This window comes from Vanessa tameamea, chromosome 7, assembly GCF_037043105.1.
Source record: "Vanessa tameamea isolate UH-Manoa-2023 chromosome 7, ilVanTame1 primary haplotype, whole genome shotgun sequence".
In the NCBI taxonomy this organism is placed as follows: domain Eukaryota; kingdom Metazoa; phylum Arthropoda; class Insecta; order Lepidoptera; family Nymphalidae; genus Vanessa; species Vanessa tameamea.
The window spans coordinates 10,383,204-10,393,115 of NC_087315.1; the positions used below are offsets into that span (position 1 = coordinate 10,383,204).

A 9,912-nucleotide genomic window follows, 5' to 3' on the forward strand; every position below is an offset into this window, starting at 1 on the left:
ATTATCAATCTTACACAAATACGAGTACAAAGTGCAAATAAAAAGTTTTTTTTAAATTAACAAACAAACTTATTGTATCTCCTAAACATGCACATACTAAGGAACTTAGGTACGAATTAAAATTATTTAAGAAATGTACACTAAATACATAAACTAAAACTTACATTTTGGTTGTATTACATACATTAATACGAATTTCCTAAAAATGTTTGTAGGTAAAGGTTTGTTTGTAAAGGATGTATTAATGATGTTTCGAAGATCAACATATTATCTTACAAATTAATAAGATGCGTTCGTAATTTACTTGTGCGAGAGTAATACATTTTTAAAGTCTTACTTTATCGATAGACGTGAAGGTGGGCTATTCTTGCTGTAGTTAACTGTAAAAAAAACAATAAATTTCATACAAATTCGGACAAAGATTTAAAGGTATTCTTACCAAATATACAAAATAAAATATTTTAATAATAATTCATCTAAACAATGCATAAAAAAATGGATAAAAAGCAAACATTGAACGTAAAATAAATATCATGCGTACATTGAAATGATAACGACAAAATGGTTTTTAGGTTAAACAAACTACAAACGGTGTCACGAGAATACTCGCACGCCCGCGCCGCTCGCTGCTGCGCCCGCGCACCTGTGACATCTCTCTGATATGATATTATTTATTTGTAGAGTGACTCTACAGTCCCAACGTTTAACAAAACATAGTTACTAACTTTTTTGTAATCTCAATGAGAGCAGTGACAGTAATTATGACATTTAAGTATTCTATATTTTTTATGATGTCACCTTTAGTCTTAGTCCATCAGTTTCATGAACTCTGGAAATTGATTATTAAAATATTTTCAATGTATGAAAGCATATGGTTAAATAAAATTAATTTTGGGTGTTAAAATTAAGAAGACACATTTGAAAAATAAATCAGAATTCCGTCATGCGAGTAATTTTAAACAGTATACGACCGTGATATCGACCTTGACATAAAATGTGAAATTTATCTCAAACTTAACCAATTGAAATTAGTTCACAGTCTACGATGTACCATATTTTTCATCTTACCTACATATTTTGCCTTAATTAAAACGTTGATTTATTAAATATTTAAGAGTAAAGATAATATTACTTAATTATTTGTTACGTTTACAAATCGATTTCATTAACCGGGAATGTTTTGTTTATTTATCCAAAATAGTCAGAATTCATTTAAAAATAATGTTAAGTGGTAAAAATTCGTAGGTAGGTACTTAAGTAATTATGAAAACTCCATTAAGTAAGCGGATATCATTTGTTTTTTAGGTAAATTAGCATAATATTATTATTTTACAAAAATTTTGATTTTTCAACAGCAAGGCAATAATATTTTGTAATGACTTGAGCTTTACGTCACGTGAAGCACGAAGTAAAACTAAGCGTGCCAATTCTTCAATGAGTTGCGCGCGCGCATAACATGGCCGCCAACAAGATGGCGGCTGGTGAAAGTGGTGGACGGTTTCCGATCTAAGCTGTCGATGAATCTAAATATCTAACGGAACAGTATTGCGACTTGAAAATAAAAGGGAAAATGTACTAATATACTAGTTTGAGCCATTTAAGGAACACAGTTTAACATACCAAAGATTAAATAGACAATATTTTTAAGTTTTTCTATTTCTTTCTGATAAACCTTCACATTTCTAGAGTATTATGTTTTAACTAATACTTAATTAAACACAAAGCATGAATTATTTTGAAGTAAAACTTCTTTATGGTTGTTGCAGACACAATAAAAGAAGCAAACTAAAAAAATATGGAAAACACATTGCTAATCAGTAATTTTGTGAAATAGTCAACAAAGTTATCATGCAGTTAAGCTTGTACAGAATACCAGGGTTCTTATAAATAAAATAAATGAAATAACTGTTTCCAATCATTTACCTAAATACAGCACTCTACCATATATGTCGCATAACACGAACTTGCTCTCATTATTGTTAATCTCTTCATAAATACCTAGTTTTAGTAAAAATATTATATCAAATGTGGTATTATATATGTAATTTTAAATTTCGTCTAAAGCATCAATTGATAATAATGTACGAATATCACTTTTTCTTATGCAATGTTTGCTAAATAGCATACTTAGATACTGAATACCAATCAAGACCATTTTATTTCATAAATTGACTTGTTATTAAATTTTCCTCAATTTTTAGTCTCCAAAGCTGGTCATATGAATATCATTAAAACCGATCACTTACTCTTTCAAACTCCTTTGCAATACGTAACCTAATTTTCGCTACAATTAGAATTCACGTATTACAAGCGGAAGAGAATAATGACTGGTACGGCATCGTGTTTGAAGTTCGACAGACTAAGCTCTCGACATAAAAGGTCCTTTGTCTACGAGGTTTTAAAGTATTTTTTATTTCGATCGTAGAGACATCGAAAACGTAATTTTGTTATATAATTCATAATTTTTACCGGATTGGAGTTTTTCTTATATTGTACAAATATTATTCAAATAAAATAACTTTTAGTAGGTAATACATTGTCTAATATAGTTATATATTAATTTTATATTTAAAAAACATATATACATATATTTTTTGTTTTTATATAATGACTGTAGCAAATTTAATCAGAAACTCAAAAGGTACGTATTAATGGTTGTAAATCAGGCGAGTGTCTGTCGGTTTTAACTTTTGATTCATGGCAGGAGTAATCTTTGACAATTACCCATCTAGCCTTGCGGCGGATACTCATTGAGACTGTGTGCCGCTGGCAATTCGATACCATACCTTTATTTCTGATCAAAACTTAGGTGATATTTCAAGATAGAACCGAATTTCTTGAAATATTATGTCTATGTTACAGTTAAAAATCTTTAATTAAGGCTATTGTTATTACCAAGGCCTTTTTTTTCTTTTTTTATGGTATAGGTTGGCGGTCGAGCAAATGGGCCACCTGATATTGAGTGGTCACCATCGCCCATACACAATGGCGCTGTAAGAAATATTAACCATTCCTTTCATCGCCAATCGGCATTGGAAACTAAGATGTTATGTCCTGTAGTTACATTGGCTCTCTCACCCTTCAAACCAGAACACAACAATACTGAGTACTGTTGTGGGGCGGTAGAATATATAACAGAGATGACCTGATTATCAATAAGAGAACCGAATACCATCCAGACAAGCTGAGGATATTCCAGTCTCGCGAAAATTAATAACACCAAGGTACTTAACAAACACAAACTCATGGTCTATGAAGAAGTAGTCGCAGAGTTCATTAACATGAAGGTACATTAAAATAACATAAATAAAATATAACAACGGCACGGACTGCACGTAGGTGGAGACAGAGTAAAATATTTTTAAAAATTTTAAGAGTAATCATTGCATTTATCTTGCCGATAGTTATTTGGATTATTTACCAAACAATCATCATACTATTCATATTTTTAAATGTGTTTCTTTGTTTAATTTTTCTATGATACGCAAAGATTATTATTCTAAATACGTTAAGATTTCTAAAGTTTTATTTATTGATTTCTTTTTGGGGTCTATAGGCTATATTTTTATATAAGACGCTTCCAAAGCGAACGCTGCCAATAATCAAAATCAAAACATACTTTATTCAAGTAGGCTTTTACAAGCACTTTTGAATCGTCATTTAATAAACTATTTAAAGTAAAGCTACCACCGGTTCGGAATGTAGATTCTACCGAGAAGAACCGGCAAGAAACTCAGTAATATAGTATGGGTCCAGTATATGCACGAACTTACGCGTATGTAACTGCTTCAAGCTTCAGAGAATAAGACATTAGTTACTGTCTAGTGCGAAGAGTAAGTGGAGAACAGTGTGATTCTAGGTATCGTCTCCTTTAAAGGAGTGCAGATACACGTAGCATATTCGGTTCGCTAATATATGGATACACAACATGGACATTTAGCATTATTAAATCACTATTCAAAGACTTCTGTTATGCGGACGATACATTAGTGTCGGCGTTTGGGGAGAACTTTAGGGAGACAATGAGAACTCACCGAATTTGGCCCCAGATCGAGAAGATGCCATGCATAGTTGGATAATCTTAAGAGATCGAGAGTAGTTCATCTCAGTGCCGGTGTCGCACGATCGATGGCTCTTTGCAGGAGACACGTTTGATCTCACAAAATACGGTGAGTCCATCTTTGTAGAACTCAGTTTCAACTCCCATAATAAAGAATGGCTAATGGCTCATTATGCGAAATTACAAGATCTCCTACGAGACTGCAAAGTATTAGCTCGCTTTCTCGGATATCGATGCGAGGATGTTTAAACAGGAACATCAGAGAGCTCTATCGACACGGGCCGACTATCTCAGCGAACAACATGAAGCACGTCGCGAAAATCGTACTTATTGCTTTTAAAGATTGATAAGACTTAAGTAAAAATTACCTTGTAACTTATGCAGGTAACTGACAATGACAGTTGTTTTGGTGGGTAAGGAATACCTTTGAAGCGACGACGACGTGCCAATACTGTGACGGGTATTTACAGGGTACATCTATACGAGTGCCAAAACATCGGACATGACTTCTTCGAAACAAATTGTCGTGGACAGACAGCTTTCTATTATAATTTAGATCGTCATGGTCCAGAAATGGTAGAGCTGGATCAAGAGAGAGCCAATTCAATTTGTGGGAGGCGATTAAGGCTTCATTTCGGCCTTTTAGTTTTAGTAACATCGGAGACTTAAAATATTGGGCAAGATCCTTAGGCTGTAAATGTAAATGGCTTCATGTGTCCTCATGTGGCCAGGGGTGACATCACTCTATTCCCCTAGGCGTAAGCGTTAAAACGTAAGTGGAATACAGGGTACGAATGAAGCAATGGAAGTATTATGTGAAAACACAGGTGATTTTGATCTCTCAGACGAATCTCAATCTTTTATGAGGATTTCACGCAACCCTATCCCTCCCTATTATGCTCTAGGATCTTTTTGAAGATTTCTCCCCTGTGTTCAAAAATACGGGCGAATAGTAATAGCTGATCATATTATAATAATATAATAAATAGCATGTGGTAAAAACTTAATTGTACCCATGTAAAGTCGGAACGTATAAGTAGTGGTGTACAATAAACTATAAATAACCTCGCCTCATTTCAAGGTTGACTGTCTTGTTATAACCGCAGATTGTTATCTAGATTTTAATTACATTACGCTTTAAACCACACACATTATATTAATAAGAATTATTGAACACATGTAGCTATATAGATACATATTGACATAACTACCTTTAATCACTTGCATTTGATTGATAAATTAGATTTGACGTTAAGTTAATTAATAAACCGTTAATTATTTATACATTTTAAATAAATGTCTTGTAAAGAACTGTAAGCAGTTATAAATGACCAAAAAAATTATAACATTGAACAAAACACGAACACACACAAACGTTATTTACGTTCGATAACAAATTTCAAAAGACTTCACTGAATACATACAAATAAATGAGATCCAATCGAAAGTATAAAGTATTGAATGAGATATAATAGCCATTCAAATGATAGTCATGATTATAAAAGCACTAGGCCCACCTATTGAATATAAATTTGCCCTACTTTAGAGCTAGAATGTGTTTAATTACAAATACGAAACGAATTTGAAATGTCCCGATAACCCTTCGACCTCATATGTATTACGTACGAACATAGTACGATAAGTGCGCGGACATCGAGACAAAGTCGAGGCCATTAACCTCGGGCTATCAGCTGACGACATCGCTCAACTGCGGGGGAAATTATCTTTCATGCAATATTTCGGTCGTTCACTACAGTCGCCATTTCTTCGCTGTCAGCCTGCCTGCCACTGGGCATAATAGTTCACATGACGGCTTCACCCGGACTATTATTTCGATCCGAAAAGGTCAATTGCAATTGGTTTGCAATGTTATTTGAAAATATTTCTAATTTAAAAACCTTTTATAACTTTAAAGGATTATTTTTCGTTTAAACAATTATAATTATTAAGATAGATCATGAAGATGAGCTTATTTGTAAGCCAAAGCTCTTTCAAGCGAATTGTAAACATTGAAATGTAGAAATGAATCACATAACTTCCGGCCATTAAAGTTTAAGTTGACCTGTCTTATTTTGAATTTCATGGAATTTTGACCGGTTAATCACACAAAAAATATAATAAAACAAAACTAAATTCCGAAAAGCTATTAGTACTTATTTGTGTATTGTTTAGGATATTAGTACATCATAACATCGCAAATTAATTCGTTGTAGTCATTGTGACCTCATGCTATTCCTCTAATAATATAAATGATGATTTTATCCTTCACTGTTAAGTAAAGAAGCGTCGGTCGGCGGTCGACGTCGTGAGCGCAGGTACGTAGCGTCGCGGACGAGCAAACATCGCGACCTACTTGCAGTACCCCGCGCCCGCGCGTCTTTACCGCTAAAAATAGACGAAATGTTGAGAAAGCAACACGACACATGGACACAGCTACGTTTAATCGATTGTTTTGTATTGATAATTCTGTTAAATCTGTACGTTGTTAATATTAATTAAATTGAAACTACTGTCTTAAAGTAAATAAAGCAAATGATTATACTTAAAACGGTTAAGAGAACGATTTGAAATTCTTTATTATAACCACACGGTCTGATTATACGTGGTTTTAAACTTAAAACTCTTCAAATTGTGCTATTGTATTTTGGTACAATTTTTGAAAGAACTTTTATAAATATTAATCAAAATAAGTATTTTTTTAATGAACGAAAGCAACAAGTAACTAGCAAGCTTTGTCAGTTAAATGACTTTTAAATGAGCCAACGATCGTCAACGGTGATGAAATTGGTCACTCTTGGTGGACAATTTAAAAAACCCGTCCCCGTGGGCCTTGGAAACACTTGGCCACTTGCCACGCCCATCCAGACTTGCTGGAAAGCAGTTTTGCACTGCCAAGTCAAATGGGTTCACTAATTAATCTATTATACATATGTCTATAGGTATTAATTATCTTTATTTTTATCCCAGAGTATTTTTAGAACACGCTCTGAATGTGTTGTTATGAAGAACCTTTAAACTATTTAGATATTATTTTAATTGCTTAAAGGAAGAACAATAGTTCCGCGCTTCCTTATAAGCGCACTATTAAGACAAGTAATGACATTGAAATCTATTAGATATTTCCTAACGCGATGAAGTAATAAACTAAATACCTACTATCAAAGATTAATGAAAGAAGAATAAATTGGTTACGATTGAGAACACAATTAAATTTTATCGTGTATTGTCGGTGAGTACACGTCAGATAACGGTACAAAAATTCTGTATAATACTTATTGGTAAGTAGGTGGTGAACGAGTCTTGATATCTTTTTGGCAAATTTATTAGTAAATCATTAAAAGTTGACACTCTAAGCTATTTTCTTCAACGTATGCGATCTTTCTTACAAGCAATAGTTGCTGTATTTACCTTGCAGAGCCGAAGGATCCACGACGGACTCGACACGACAACGTCGCGTAGTCACAAACATTCACAAATTCACAAAACACCTCCTGCACAGTACCGATAACGCTGCAACGGAGCGTAAAGTCCAGTTTTTTTGCACTAAATAGTAGCAGAGTTTTTGTAAAAGACGCACGAATTAAAAGTCGTATCAGTTCGCTTTAAGCGAAAGACACAAACACTCACACGCACGGCTAGCTGAAAACTGGTATAGATAGAGACCGATCGCAGAGCGAGTGGCCCTGAGCGGGTGGAGGGGCATCGAGGTCTCGTTCGCTCTCGCAAGGCTCACGTAATCACATCCGAAGTAGGGGTACGGAAAAAGCCGAGAGGATACGAAAACAAACGAAGAACTAAGAGCGTGGCCGCCAATCCCGCTATGATCGTCGTTGCGATATTACGCCAAAAATGAGAGCTGAGAAACAGAACCAAAAAACGTTTTCGTATAGAATGTTAAAAACGATTGTCAATGCATTTGTGCAAATGCATGTCGATGGGAAATAGAAATATTAGATGTTGTCCTAATCGACGTCTAATATCTCTATTTACCTAACATAAATGTGTAGCGGTCAATTAATAATCAATCATTAACTTAATTCATATAACTGGTCATAGCAACTTTAATAATAATTCAAAGTAGAGCAGTGAAAAAACATTTTTGCTCTTCTTATTTATTTGAGTTTGTAAGATAAATCATGCTACCGAAACAAAAGTGACAAAATTCTAAACACATAAACCTCACATTAAACTCTATCTTAACGACGAATGTAGAGCACTCGAATGCATTTCGTCCAATGTAATTTTTTAATAATATTATATTCGTTACCCCGATTTTTTGTAGCATTAATTACTTGTTGAATATATATTGCTTTCAAAATAGCTCCAACAATTTTCTGTGCCACTGCACGGAAAATATTGTAGATTCAAGTTAAAAAAGCAGTATTTACAAACATACATAATTATAGCTATCGTTTTTCCTTATAAGATAATTAATCAACATTTATAGATAAAAAAGGATAACTGATTTTGTAAACCGATTGTTCGATGATATTTATATATATTCCTTAAACATTCACTTGAACCCGTCATATCCTTCCAAATTTCTGGCATTGATATATTAAATTACTCGACTTGTTTTAAATTGAAATAGCAATTTATCGTGAAACACGTACAATACGTCATATTTTTGCACCTAGATTGTTAAAATTGAAGTGATAACTCAAACTTAACTTTTTATCATTTATAATATTAAAAAGCTTAACGCGTGTTCAAATTACTTTCTCTTTTAAATACAGATTCATGTTACAGTAGTTTGGTAACGTTATTTTTGTAATGACTGAGACAATATTATCAATAAAGGTTTGTTAAGTAAATAGCGCATAGAGTTATATATAATTAAACTAAAAAATGTTAAATATTTCCATAAATTAAGGTGAAAAATCAATTTTTAAAGTCACCGTACTTACCTTAATATGGAAATTTTCTACTCCGTGACATGGAAATTTAATGGTAAATGTAAATCATGTTACATTTCAGATAGAAAAAATCAGGGTCAACTAAGAATACATTTTTCTCCAGGAATAGTTTCCAGCACAAAATCAAAATCTGTAGTGGGAAAGCTCACGCGGAAGGAAGTCATTATAAAGTCTGTAAATATCGACTCAATTAAAAATTTTAATCGCCCAATCTAAGTAGGTCGAGATACGAAAAAGATTGGATATCTAATTTACTCATATAACAAACACAACACATATCGTCGTATTTCTTTCAATCAATTTATGTACGCAATTTGCATGCAAGAAATTTTTTCTTTCTTTTTTCCACGTTTTATGTTCATCGTGTTTGACCAGTAGCCGTATTTTACTTAACAATGCGCTAGAGGGAGATATCGTTTTAGAATTTATGACCTTAAATCTTGCTTTGCATAATTGTTCGAAGTAAATTAAATACAACAGCGTGGGTGGACAACCCTACCAAGTGGACCGACGATTTTGTGAGGGTCACGGGAAGATGCCGGCTACGAGTCCAGCCGTTGTGGAGAGGCCTTTGTCCAGCCGTGGAACTGCCATCTAGAACGACGATGATGATGATGATACATTCGTTATTTTCATTACGCGTAAACTCTCTCGTACAGCTAAAAGCGTTGTTCCCGTAATTTATAAATAGTATATCGATATTTGCCTCTGTCTTGTATCTCTCCTTCCTTTTTCTATTACCACTTAACATATTTTAATACAGTTTTCATCAATTTGTAAACAGATTTCGTAAGCTTAAATGGTTAACGCTGGCTAAACCTTAAAAGATATATCAAATTAATTTTATAGAAAATTTACATCTTAAAAATGCCTAGTTATATATATACTAACTAGGCCTTTTTAAGATGTATATTCATTTGATATTCGAATAAATAC

At 33.3% G+C, this 9,912-nt stretch overlaps 1 protein-coding gene across 1 annotated transcript in view; it reads right to left on the reverse strand.

Annotated features, from left to right (window-relative positions):
- The window catches only part of LOC113398321 (uncharacterized), a 49,888-nt gene extending 42,170 nt beyond the window's left edge, over positions 1-7,718 (reverse strand). The window contains exon 1 of the mRNA XM_026636988.2: positions 7,469-7,718. The gene's annotated coding sequence lies outside the window, so the exon portion shown is untranslated. The remainder of the gene's footprint in view (positions 1-7,468) is intronic.
- Positions 7,719-9,912: the final 2,194 nt, after the last annotated feature.